Source organism: Manduca sexta, chromosome 13, assembly GCF_014839805.1.
Source record: "Manduca sexta isolate Smith_Timp_Sample1 chromosome 13, JHU_Msex_v1.0, whole genome shotgun sequence".
NCBI lineage: Eukaryota > Metazoa > Arthropoda > Insecta > Lepidoptera > Sphingidae > Manduca > Manduca sexta.
In genome coordinates this window covers 993844-1008470 of record NC_051127.1, presented here as the reverse complement: position 1 = coordinate 1008470, position 14627 = coordinate 993844, and the positions used below count along the sequence as shown (strand labels likewise).

The 14627-nt window shown below is 33.1% G+C and overlaps 2 long non-coding RNA genes across 2 annotated transcripts; one reads left to right on the top strand and one right to left on the bottom strand.

Moving 5' to 3' along the window:
* Window positions 1-8565: 8565 nt before the first annotated feature.
* On the bottom strand, window positions 8566-13771 carry LOC119189218. Its single transcript, XR_005112300.1, has 2 exons — window positions 13658-13771; window positions 8566-8927 (listed from the first exon to the last, which is right to left on the bottom strand). It is a non-coding gene; the product is annotated as an uncharacterized LOC119189218 (long non-coding RNA).
* On the top strand, window positions 10491-11851 carry LOC119189219. The gene is made up of 3 exons (XR_005112301.1): window positions 10491-10769; window positions 10841-10877; window positions 11609-11851. It is a non-coding gene; the product is annotated as an uncharacterized LOC119189219 (long non-coding RNA).
* Window positions 13772-14627: the final 856 nt, after the last annotated feature.

The following is a 14627-nucleotide window of genomic DNA, read 5'->3' as shown; positions in this document are numbered from 1 at the left end:
AGCAGCGAAGAGAGTAAAAGAAACAGATATATGTGAATATAAGTTGAAGAAGTTCTAAACATTTATAGCGACTCGCTAAGCGAGCAAGTGGGTCACCTATTGATAGGTCTACACAACTCATAACCATCCATAATACTAAAAGAATTCTAATTAAACTGCTGCCCATAACGGAAAGAAATCAAGATCAAGGAAGGATTAAGATTAAAAAGGTGTTTATTTGGGGTTCGAAAATTATTTTTACCTCCCGAAACACAACAGTGTATAATTTCTGTGAGTCAGTTATAGCTCAAACCAAAACTCAATATATTTCTTTATTTAAAAAGTCTTCGCTCTTTAGAATCGTAGTTAATCTACCACCGCTTCGGAACGTGTTATCGCTGAGAAGAAGAAACGAAGCAAGAAACACTCTCAACAACACGATCTGTCTACTCGATCGAGTCGGCTCGTTTATGCTGTAGCCAAATAGAGTTTGTCTTGCCTGACTCTACCAAGTTTTAGTTTAAAACATTTAGTTGAGACACGATTTAAAAAAACACTTGCAGTAGCATACTTCATGGTTTATTAATGTACTAACTTCTGCTGGCGACTACGTTCGCGTAAAAGTTCGTTCGCAGGATTTAAAATAGCTTATAATGTATCTTTTTGTTAGTGAAAGAATTTTTAGAATCGGAGCAGTAGTTCTTGAGAAAACGCGTTCAACAAACTCAATTTTTATCTTTACTATTATTTTTCGTATTTAGGTTGAATAACGTGCCGAAACGTGAAGTTGTGGATAAGAATATATTTTGTATAGTTTTGTAAATATATTTTTGAGTTATTAACAAAGTTATTTATCTTTAACATTGTTTATTCAAGCCAAAAATTAATAGAACGGAACATTCTAGTATAGATTACATAATGACGTTCAGCCGGCCCTCCAAAGCCAACGCAACATAATTTTCAAAACAAGTGAAAACTTGATCCAAAACTGTTTATGGTTTTATTGATCCTAATTCCAATTAAATATTTAAGTACGGGTAGCAATCAAGTTGTTATATAGCACTTTCGAACACTTTATATAATTAAGGTTGGTCGACTTCGATATTTAGTGTATAAGACTAATACGACTTCGAATACTCAGATATGCTAATTAAAATGAGTCTTAAGTGTATTGTAACAAGATTTTATTTTCTCCTTTCTGATATTAAAGCTCCATTGTATTAAAACAAATAGGAAACTATTTTGTATCGAACAGTACAGGCATCGTGCTCTACCGTTCTGATTGGTGATTATTATTTTTAATTACCGCAAGCGACGACAGGCGATGGTATTCGAGATTTAATTCCGAGCCAGCCGGCTCAACATTATAATTACGGACAGAAAAGGCAAACCCACAAGTTCCGACTCATCAATAATTTCAATGATCTTTACCTTAATTTTGTAATGTCGAGATGGAGGTTTGGTACGCACCCCTTGATTATGATATTATGATAATGCCGGCCTATCAGGATGTGTTTTATTCTGAATAATTTTGTTTACATTTAACTTAATGAAGCCATCGTTTTCGTGTTAGCGGATGAATAATGTTTGAGCTAATATAATTTGAAACTATGAAAATTTATAAAATTATACAGCGTAACATTGCATAGTTAAAGTTAATTTAAAAAGGATTGTTTTTGTTTATTTAAATATACATCTCTAACGAGTGCTCAATGCATTGAAGAGCAGGTGTCGTAAATTAGGATCAATATAATCGTTGCGTTTAATGTGATAAAATCAAAACTAACGTTCCATTTGATTTTAATCTAGTAACAAGTTATATTAAAATTACGGTAATGGGAAATATCATACATAAGATGATTTCTTCTTTCGAAAGCTCGGCAATTTAACGTGTTCCAAGGTCTCTATGCTGTCTACAGGGGTGAATCACTCAGCAATTATAGGCTTTCAACCGAAGAAGAACTTTGATAGCCGTATAGGTTAAGGAGTAAATAATCTAATATTTATTTTTGTGTAATTTTCATCATGAAATTAAAGAAACAATATCCACATTATAAAGAAATGTAAATAACCAAAGTAAAGACGATATATGGCAGATTTAGAATGTTTATTTATGTTTATGTTTCTACATGTATTATAAATTATGATATATATATCTTAAAATACCACCGCCTTAAAGATTGTCACTGCTAGTAACTCACGGTCGAACAAAACGTCTTATCGAGTACGCAGTGGAGTGCATTATCCTTTTCATAAGGCCACACATAAAGCCAGTTTTCTTGGGAACTATCATGTTACAGTCTTATGATCGCTTCATTGATCTAGGAGGCGTAGGATGTGTCAACTCTTTTCATAACCGGTTCAGGCTCTTCCGAATTGGGTCGGGTGGACAAAGTCCGTCACCTCCTTTCATTATTATCTAGCCGATGAGATACCAGAAATTAGTCTGTTATTTTTAGTCCTTAAGACATTGGCAAGTTGCAATACAAATTATAATTCATTATCTCTCTAAAAAATTACAACGAATTGACCTTTTGTGAAGTCAAAATAAAACGTCCAAAGGAAACTAAGATGTAGAATGAAGTAACAGCAACAGTTAATCAGAAAGAGAAACAACGAACTAAATGAGTTTGCGGGCGACTTACTGATTGTGGAGTCTCTGGTTTACATTTTAAAACGGATTGAAATAAAAGTTTTCCCAAAGTAATAAATCATTGAATGACGGAAGGGTTATAAAAGAGCTCAGCTGCTGTTTTCCATCCACTTTCCATATTTAGTGCTATTAATTTATTTACTTCGTAAAAATCGATTATGGTTGTATTTTAGAGGTAAAATATATGGAGTGAAGAATTGTGTTATAAAAGAGAATGTTGGTTGTTACCCGCGACCCTAAACTACCTAACTTTATCTAAAAATCCTAAGTAATATTAGCGTTTATAATATTAAGTTCTAGCTTTTGCTCGCAGCTTCGCCTGAGTGATTTTCCCGGGGAAAAAGTTCTATTTTCCGAGAATAAAAAGTAAGCTGTGACCTTCCCAGGGGTTCAAAATATTTCCATACCTTTTATCGACATCAGTTTGGCAGTTTTTGAGTTTAACGCATTCAGACAGACGCGGCGCGGAACTTTGTGAGGAAGTACAACTGTTTATGCTCTTGTGTCTCTTTACTCAGTTTAATATATCATAATTCGTTATTTTCTGTCTTTACATATAAGGAAGAGTAATACAGAAAAAGGTAGCGACTCTGTAATTAATAACAATAATATAATAATATCAGCCCTGTATTATGTACTTGACCACTGCTGAGCACGGGCCTCCTCTACTACTGAGAGGGATTAGGCCTTAGTCCACCACGCTGGCCTAGTGCGGGTTGGTAGACTTCACACACCTTCGAAATTCCTATAAAGAACTTCTTAGATGTGCAGGTTTCCTTACGATATTCTCCTTCACCGTTAAAGCCAATAATAAATTCACAAAGAATACACACATGATTTTAAAAAAGTCAGAGGTGTGTGTCGATGGGATTTGAACCCGCGGACATTCGTCTTGGCAGTCCGTTTCACACCCAACTAGGCCATCGCCGCTTCTGTAATTAAACCATGTAAATATTGTAAGCTTCAGATTATGATGAGTGCCTGTCTTCAGGTCGCGTGGAAATTCGTCAATTCTCGTTACCAAAATCACGAATTGATAGCTGTGTCCAATAACCTCGCGTTATATGAATGTTTTGATATATTGACGCGCTGCATTTCCATACTTTTCTTTTAGGGACCTTACGGTACCCTGTATCTAAATAATAGAGCACATTTTTATCTGTCATCCTTATATTATGCAAATCGGTAAGTCTGGTCACGTAATATCAGATAAAGCGTTAACTTTATCGTTTCCACCACGCGATGGGATGTTTGATTCCATATCGGACCACATTCTTGTATCCAGTTAAATATCTAAAATATCTATCGTTACGATAAAGTTACCGTAAAATTGTGCCGACTATCGCTTCATTGGTTTCGAAATGCTTCACTTTAGATCTCACGAAATAATTTAGAAATACTAAAGATAACTTGAACTTCTCCGTGTGATAGAGTTATATTTATTAACGATTTTAAAAATACTTATAAAATTATACACGATTTAAAAAACGAACTTAGCAAATAGGACCGTAAGCTAGAGTTTATTTGATGGTGTACCACTGATTTGTTTATTTTATTTATTTTATTTATTAGCACTTCATATACAAATGTATACAGGTGGACTTTATGCCATAGGCATTCTCTACCAGCCAACCTTAGGGTGGTGCCGAATAATCATGGCAGGTGCAAGAAAGAAAGGTTGAAACTTTAAAAGTTCAAATAACAAATAATGAAAATATATATACATATAGATATATAAATACATAAAATAAGTATTATTTTACATAAATATATATGTAATATATAAGAACTAAGTAATTTTAAACACTGTGTTCCTATCTGAAGGACATTGACATCCCCAACTCAAAATATCCATAGTTATATAAGTAATTTTAATTGTTATTTAGAAATAACAATAATTATTCATATACATTGTTTTGACGTATCATAAGTGCAACTTTGTTCGCCTACGTGATAAATAAAGTATTTTATTTTATTTATTTATTGGAGGCGATGATTGCGTAATATCGATATACTAAGCTTAATGAGCGTGATGAAATGCCGTTCATTATAAATTCTTTAAGGTGTTAATTCTTTGTATTGACAAGCATGACGTTCTGTATCGAGGTAAGCCTGCTCATCGATTCGTTTTATATCAGAACTACCTTTTGGACGCGGCTCCGCTTATGTAAAAAAAATCTTGAAATAAAGCCCCAATTTATATTCTTTCTGGGATAAAAATTAGCCTATAGCACTCAGGAATAATTTCGCTTTTCATTAGTAAAAAAAAAGAATTTAATAGTGCTTGAGGGCGTGTTCAAACAAACAAATAAACACTTCAACTTTATATTAATATTTAAATTATTATATAGATACAGATTTATTGTAATCGAAATAAAAAACGAATCTCAATAAGAATTTAATCAATAGGTTTTTTAGTTCCAAGGAATTTCAAATGCAAGATATTATTGGTAGCATTTGTGTCATTAATTTTATGTTTGTATAAAATATACATTAGTACTAAGAAAATAAATAACAAAGACTACACTGTGACCTTTAATCAATTAATTTAAAAGTTGCTGTATAATGGGATAAGAAAAAGAATGTATTCTGACCATATTGTTTTGTCTTAGCTGTCAATAACAGGTAGTGTGAGTAAAAAATATATTTTATAACAAAAATATCACTTGAGTTATAACACAAAACAGTTTTAACCTGAGTCTGGCACTTTAATTAGTCATTTATGCATAATTCCTAGAGGCCACACACAATATTTACGCAAACTTAAAATACTTCTTTAATAAGATATCAAAACTCACTTTTTAATGTAAATTGTATTTGAAACTCTATTACAGAGGAATAGAGCTCTGAACATAATGAAAGAACAGTTGAGCTGTTGTACCGACACGAAGTCATCTTAATGGTAAATAGTAATTGGAAAGTAATAAAATGCTACCGGTGTGCTATAAAACTGTTCTTACACTTAAACAGGGTTCTAATTAAGGTTACTCACTTTACTGCCTCCAGGACATCTGCCAAGTTGACACTCAATCTCTATTCGTGTAATCATTACTGATTTGAATCACACATTGTAAATACGAACAGCAGATTTTTTATTACAACGCCATCTATTTATGATAGGTAATAATCATGAATTAAAAATTGCCTACAGCGATCTGTAATTTGAATTTTAAATTTGGAACTTGTCGAACAAGCTGTGAATTCTGTGCGAGCGTGTTTGGAGTTGCCTATGCAATTATGATAATGTTAAATGAGAGCTTGACCTCCGCGGTGGATCCGGTCTGATATTTTCATATTATCTAACTTCAATTTAAAAACATCATCAAATTTCTTAAACGAATTATTTAAGTCGAAATGAACTTAGTATATTTCTTTGATTATTGCATATTTCCAGCATTTTAAAGCGATATCATATTTTTTCGACTTAATTGAACGTATAAGAAACGAAATAAAAGTAAAATTTACATACATTTTATTAGCAATATTCTATTTATTGACAGCATATTTTAAAATAAAAGTCAATTTTACGACGATATATTTATTGACACAATATATAAATACTCTTAGAAAGAAATATAAACATTCCCGTACTTTTCATTTTACATAATGTTAATAATTTGTAATCAGATCTATAAAATATAGTTCTCTATAAATATATGTCATACCACAAAGGTAAATTGGATTAAAGCTGAAATACCGAATGCTTTCTCCGTCTTACCGTACCGATCTTGATCGGTAATTGGTATGAAGAGTTACTAAATATGCAGAGTTTTACTGTAAAAGTAAGTGGGTCAAGTAACACACATACATTACTATAACTTTAACTAAATAATATTCAGCTGTTTATCATAAAACCTGTGGATTTGTCGCCATGTTAGCAACTTTTTAAATATATGAATGGGAATTAGTGTGGGTTTTGTAAATTGCACCTCAATTATAGGGAAATTCAGAGCGCATTTATTTTTCGAATTTTGTGACGGTTTTGTATATTATAATTTTCCCGTTTCGTAGACTTACCGGAGTATGGAATTTGTGCCCGATATGGCGATAGGTTCACCTCCTATCACATGGGACTGAGCACACGTGGCGACAAGTGGGTGCCTTGGCGCGCCTCTGCATACCCTGCGGAGATAAATGCGTGATGTGTATTTGTTTTGTTTTTGCAGTCTTCGAAACGTCAGGATAACATTATATTATAAAAAACCGCGATAAAGTCTGCAAAATAGTTTTATTTCGATTCGCGTAAACATAAATATCATTAACCACATTCATTGTCAATACTATCTGTCCGTGTGTCAGGTGTGTTACATTTTTATTCGTTACCTTTTGTGCCTAATGACATTTTAATGACTCGAGCGTTGTTTCAAGTCCGAAACGCCGCCGGGCTGTTTCTAATCGATTAGATATACCGACGGCTGATTAAACAAACTCAAATCCGAGTTACGGCATGCTTTAAGAACTGATTTAACATGGAAAAACGCTTAAAGTAACAGTAAATTCATTAGTCTGTTAATTGGTCTAAGGGGAGATTGGTTATAATTTTGGATTCCTGCGAAAATAAACATTTTTTTTTATACTTCAGTAACATTCGATTATTTTTTACTCTTTATTGTACATCGTAGGAGAAGTACAAACATAAAATATAATTAATAAAAAATTAACACAATAGTACAATTGGCGGTCTAATAATGGGCGGTCAAAAGAATTATTTTCTTGTATCGTAAACAAATTGAAATACTAAATGTGGTTTTATTTTAATTTCAAATTTTCATAATACATATTATATTATATAACTAGCTTCCGCCCACAGCTTCGCCCGCGTGGATTTCGGACTTCAAAAATGGAGCCGGTCGCGAACGTTCGAGAATGTTCGTTTTACGAAGCTACTCGCTAGGTGATTCGCTAGCCTCTAGGTGCCAAGCAAGCCGCCTGTGTGTGCGTTCGCGACCTTATATATATACAAAAATAATCCTTATAGCTGCCTCGGTGGCGTGGTTGTACTGCATGCGCGGTACGGCAGCGCTCTGAGGTCCTGGGTTCGAATCCCGGGTGGGGCAAAGTGATATTTGGGTTTTTCTGCTCAGTATCAGCCCGGAGTCTGGAATTTGTGCCCGATATGGCGATAGGCTCGCCCCCTATCACATCATGGGACGGAACACACTTGGCGAAAAGTGGGTGCCATGGTTGCGCCCTCTGCATACCCCTTCGGGGAAAAATGCGTGATGTTGTGTTTAATCCTTATAGCATGATTCAGTATTCACGCATGATGGCTTATTATTAGCGTATTTCATGTATAACTTTGGTGTTTCTATACCGATTTCTATGATTCTTTTTTATGGAATATTTAATAATTTTAACGTTTTTAATTCGGGATGACTGAGAGTGTTATAAACGTAAGAGTAGACAAATATAATGAGAAAGCTTCGAACTGCTAAGCTATTGGGAGTTACACGTGTTATTGTGAGTCAACCATAAAAGATAGACATATGCTGTCGTGGGATATTTTTTACATAATTTTAAGGAGAACATTTCCGTCATACATGATTTCTGTGTAGCTTTAACCATTAAGGTTGCACACGCGACGGAAGCTTAAAAATGGAGTAACTTCTCCCGTTTTCCCAACATTTCCCTTCACTGCTCTGCTCCTATTAATTGTAGCGTGATGAAAAGTATACTATAACCAGCACAGGAGTATGATAAATACTTGTACCAAGTTTCGTTAAAATCCGTCGAGTAGTTTTTGTTCCTATAACGGTTATACAGACAGACAGACAGACAGACAGACAAAAATTTTACTAATTGCATTTTTGGCATCAGTATCGATCCCTAATCACCCCCTGATAGTCATTTTGGAAATATATTTCATGTACAGAATTGACCTCTCTACAGATTTATAATAAGTATATAGATAGATGATAAATAATACACATAAACATTGCTTTGGAATTTATTTCATACAATATTGTATAATAGTTAAAGTTTAAGTAAGATTATAACATTTTCAATTCATAATATTTTTATGTACAGCCGAACTACTGGTATGATGGTAGTTTGTATTACATTTCATATTAATGGTTCAGTAGCAAAAACGTGATAATCTACTTACTTCTCAAACAACTATTGAAACTCGTAGTATTCTCACCAATTATTGGATCTTTATATTTTTTTCTATAGTTTATGTTTTTGCTGTAAGAATAGAAAGCCTTCTACGACATTTTTCTTCTTAATACAAGCCATCTTCTTCAGTCTTCCTTCTGCAGTTTATACGAGTATGTCCCTCACGATTACTGGTTTTCTGGAATAGATCGCATTTTAGCGATAAGACCGCCTATTGTCTCGATTCAAAAAAACATATATGTATTCATTTTGATGTATTTGGTGTATAATAAAATGTTTCATTAATGAATTCATACAATAATGAAGCTTTGTTTTTGTTTTAAGAGACTTCTGGGGAATAAAATCTCAAACAAAATATGTTACGGTAGATAAAGCCTCATTAAGGTTTTATAGACTTGTGAATGCAATGCACGAACTCTCTAGATTGGTGCCGACGTTCTGGACTTGTTATTTTGCAACAATTGATCTTAACTTGAAACATCTACAATAAGTCTTAAGGATTAGCAGTTTAGTTTTTCTACAGTACTTGATTCACTGTATATTGATTCGTTTTTAAATATGTTTACATATATAATTATAAAAATATATTAAATCTGTGAACAAAACTTGGCCCTATCCTTTTTTTATATTGTACATTATAGCTGTAGGTTTTATAAATAAATAAAATATAAAATAAATTAAGGCCTTTGTGGATCAAGGAAATAAGGATGCTGTATTCGATAAATCAATTAACTTTTGAAATTGATTTCGTCTCTTTTTTGACGAAATCGAGATTTACAATAAAAATTAACAAAATCTCAAATATATATGGTTTTATAATCTGATATGCATATCTCACGCTAACATGAGTCAACCCGTAGTAGGTACTCCTTATAAAATATGTGACTTAATTTCCGAGTTTCAGCGTTCTAGAAAATATAAGCTGCGACAAAAATAAACGATGTCGTGTATTATTAGGTTAGTCTTGAGATTATCTTTAAGAAAATAACATTATCTCGAATTACTCGTTGGAAATTATAATAAACATTTTGGAATACGTAAGAATTCGCCTTAAAGAGTCGCTATATTTTATCTGTTTTTAATTAATCTTATTATGGAACGTAATAAGCTTGGCGAAAATGGGTGTAAATGTTGCGTCTCTGCCTATCTCTTCGGGGATGAAAAGTGTGGGAGAATATTTGCTGGTGGCACGATATATTTTATCCGCCCGGATAGCGACCACCGTACACAAGGTATTAAAACCCGTCATAGCTGCCCACGTAAGTGTGTTGCGTTCTGGAATCAGCCTGACCCTGTGTATAACCGGTACCAACAGGCCGGCATACTTGTGTCGACTGCCGAGGGATAATCATCTCTCGTCAGTCGACGTTCTGTTGGACCCCACTCCACTTATCATCAGGTGCAGTAGAATCACTTTGCTGTGTATAAAAAACAAATAGCATTATTTTATAAACAGAATCTGCAAATATGCATTAATTATAAAACTTAGCACATTTTTCGAGACTTAAGATGCTATTAAGAGTTTAAAAACTGTTACACTCAGTGCCACGCCAATGGGATTTGTCAAGACAAGCAAACCGTGCCAGCAAATGCTTTAGTAGAACCCGGACAACATTATCAGTCTCTTATCTAGTGCCATTTTACATGTGTTGATACATCTTATCTTTCCTCAGTTATATGGAGAACTATCTTTATATAAGAGTAATGAAATTAACCATTAATTACCTATAAATTTAGATAGCGTTGACACAATAACACTCCAAAGCGGGCCATGAGATAAATTGGATATCCGTTAATGGCATAAAAATGTAAAACAATACCGAAACGCACGTGTTTCGAGTGCCACTCGACGCCGTCGAGTTTGTCCAAATGTTTGTAAATCTTTATTTATTCAAGCGAAACTGATGTCCTCATAGTTTATGTTTGGCTGGCTTGTAATGTGACTGTGGGGAATTGTATTGAACTGTTGCGCATCCTTGCCAAGCCAAACTAGATACGTGAAATAATGTGACATTTAAAAGTAGGTCATGCGTGAAATGCATTTTATATAATAAGTTTATTTGTTGTATAAATCATTTTTTTTTTCTACAGCATGAACTGCTGCAGTGCTGCTAAGGTTAAGATGGTGGTATGTACTAGCTACTTAAAACTCTTTTGCAAAAAGGAAGAAGATATACATCTCCGAAGTCATCAGCGAGTCTGGGTTGCAAATATGATTTCGTTATTTGTTATGTTATGTTATGTAGTGGAAACCATTTAATACCAAACAAGGCACAAGGTGGTATGGCGGCCTATGTTATAAAAAAAAAGTTTTTTTTTTACTTCATAGGCTAAGAATTGAGGAAAAGTGTTTCTATAACTATTATATTAAGAATTCCAAAGGAATCCAAAATGCCATTTCATTTTCTTTCCATAATTCTCCTTATTATCTTTAAGAAAATTAAAATCATTTCGCATGTGTGTGAATATGGTATATTACATTATCTTTACGCCCTTATAATTGAATCTAGGCAAGAATGTTTGTCTTAATTTTCTCATCAAATGGATTTTATATTACTAACGCACGCTGTAACATTAAATAACTTTGTTCTATCACTAATACAATTTTGACAGTTTGTAAATATCTTTGTATGTAAATATCTTTGTATCACGCACAATGGCCCGACTTTTTTACGGGCTTAGTGCGGAAAAAGGAGCCCATAACCATAAGTCATAACCATATCTTTGTATGTCTGTATGCGTAATTATCAATGGCAGACGTTTTTTAATAAATTTAATTTACAATTTGAAACATTTGTACATTAATTTCCGAAGTGACATATATAAAAAATTAAATACCTTTTTTACTTCCTTGTTTAGTGGCAACGTGTAGGAACTGTGAAGCGGGAGTTGGCGTGTTCAATTCCCCAAACTGGATCCCCATGGAGCATTGTTTACGGCAGACAAGCGACCGGAAAAAATCAGTCAAGCTCTTACAGCAATATTTTCGAAAAAGTGCTGCAGTCATTCCACATTTGAGACAAAGGTAAATGGAATTAGTATTCAATCATCGATATATATGTACAACGTACTAGATTTGGCCTTCCGAACATTCACTGTAATATAATCTGTAATCAATTCAAACTGACTTTAGTATGGTCAATATTGACAGCTCGTGGTTGTGTACAGAGAGGCGCTCATGATATAAGAACTCGAGTCTAAGTGTAAACCAGGATTTGAATAAAAATATTAATCAAATAAGTAAAATTATTTGTTGTTCAAGTGAATAAATATGTTATAACAGTGACGTTTTGGTTGCCATTTTAGTTCAGATTTTGAACAAATAATTTATTAGGACGTTCGTGTAAATAGAATATACGTCAATCTATTCAATGACTGAATCTAAAGATAATAAAATTTCAAATCCATTCAACCATCCAATTATTCGCACGCGTTCAAGTAGTGTAACAAGATGGCACAGTTACAAATTAAACATGTGCGTGCTCCATTCGCGTGAGTAATTCTTTAATGTTGTTGGAAATGTAAATGTAATAAGATGAAAAAATTGCTTCCACAAAGACGAACAGAAACATAGGAAAAAGGATTAATAAAATTCGCTTGAGAATTGGGAATCAAAACGAATTTTCAGTTATAAACCTTCACAAATTGTTACATGGTTGAGTTACTATAGTCAAAGTAGTAAGTTATACTATATACCATGAAGGCTGCAAAGTCTTTTAAACGTCGGGAGTAAATGATTATAAAAAAAACCGCAATAATATCCGTAAAATAATTTCATTTTAAAGTCTAACATTGGCAAAAACATAAAGAATCATTAAGTAAGTCAACCTGTTAAATAAAAAGTAAACAGTACTCTTAAAACGATTATAGTTTTAGTTGAAAAATTTAAATATTTTACAGCTTAAAAATAAAGTTTATTGCATAGCGTTCGCATAATAAAATTGTCGTAAATAATAATAACCTACCTCAAGTCGTTTTGAGGTTATTTCTTGTACAAAAAAACGTAATTACGCTAGTTTTCTAAAGGAAGTTCCACTAACAACGTTTCATAATAACAAAGTTTATTATTACTGACACCATAAAACAAAGTATAATTAATTGAAATAATTATATTATCTGAATGACATTTCAAGATCAACGCTTAAATACTGTCACGTGACTTGGTATAATAAATTAAATGATTTAGTGTGTGATAAATTTTATGTTGATAGCTGGCTGATAAAATCATAGAGAATTTAAGTGAAAATAATATATAATTTGTTTTGTTTAGCTGTTTGTTTAACGATGTAGCAGATACTGTGAATATAATTTTACTTGGTGAAGAACAGGCACTTCAAACAGTATAAGCTGGACAATGTTTTGAAGAATTGTACTTGACGACACTCGATGTGAGGAATGTAATTGTTTAAATATTATTTTTCGTCTTTCTACCTTCATCCCAGTGTAGTCGTTGACACATAATCTAACATTGTACCTCAGTATCTGAGAGTGCTATTGTATGTAATCTTAAGTCCATCAACTCTTACGGGTAGTTACTACCTGTAGATTTATTTTCAATAACTATTTTTCACATATATTCTTTAATGGAGTAGGTATTTCGTAGCGATATTTCGCAATATTAATTTTGTGATAATCTCTGCAAAAGTTAGAACAAATTTCCAAAAGCTGTTGTTTTACTCTTAGTTATTCTTCGCGTCCAGGCTTTAACACAAAATATTAAATGCACGGACACGGGAAATTTATGATTTTCTTTACCGAAAAATATTTATATAAAAAAAATCTACTGTAAAGAAATGTTTCTGTACTAAGGGCATTAAAAATACCATCTTTAGAAATAGAAATCTAGATTTTAAATAGTAACAGTGGCATAAATAGTGCTGCAGAATGAATTACATGAATAATGGATACCTCTATGTTACAGACAGGAGACACGTAGCTATAATTAACTTCGGTCAACCTCGCAAATTCATAACTAGGTGTTTCTGGCGCGATACGTCGCGCTTGACTGCTGGCAAAGAGTTCGTCTAGGGTAGCTGATAGAATTATATTTGCCAGTATTTAAAATATAATACCTATTTGAACATTATTGTGTTTTTTAAACTATTTTTTTTCCGAAGTTACGTTGACGTGTATACGCATTAATATTTTGAAACCATAAATAAAGCACTATACAATATTTTATAAGTAAACGCTAAGGAAAATTAATATCGCCATTCTGCGAAGAAATGAAACGCAAACTAATCTTTGAATTAAATCTTCTCGGTGCATAATTTTTATCCCAGCTTGTGGTTGCAAAATTGCCTTGAGTTAAATTTTGTTTTGAACACTTTTTGCTTTCAATTTTGGTAATAATTACTATATTCCCAGCAAATTTGTTCGACCATGCGTCTCAAACAGCGGTTTTGTTTTATGCATCACCTATTTCAACAACCTCATTGTGGTCAAGATTTTACTTTACATTTATTTTATTAGGAAATAAAAATTGCTACTCTGTGGTGTTTTATTTCCAACTAGATTTTTTTCAGTAGTATTTATTTTGTTATGCTGATAATAAAGAACATATCTATAGATGTAAACGGTATTAAGTTCTACTGTATTCTTAGCTATTCATACATAATAAAAATAATATCAGCCCCGTATTCTATACTGTCCCACTGTTGGGCACGGGGCTCCTCTACTACTAAGAGGGATTAGGCCCTAGTCCACCACGCTGGCCTAGTGCGGATTGGTAGACTTCACAGACCTTCTAAATTCCTATAGGAACTTCTCAGGTATGCAGATTTCCTCACGATGTTTTCCTTCACCGTTAAAGCAAGCGATAATTCACAAAGAAAATTATCATATTAGCTATTCGTATATTACATTAAAATTTTGCGGG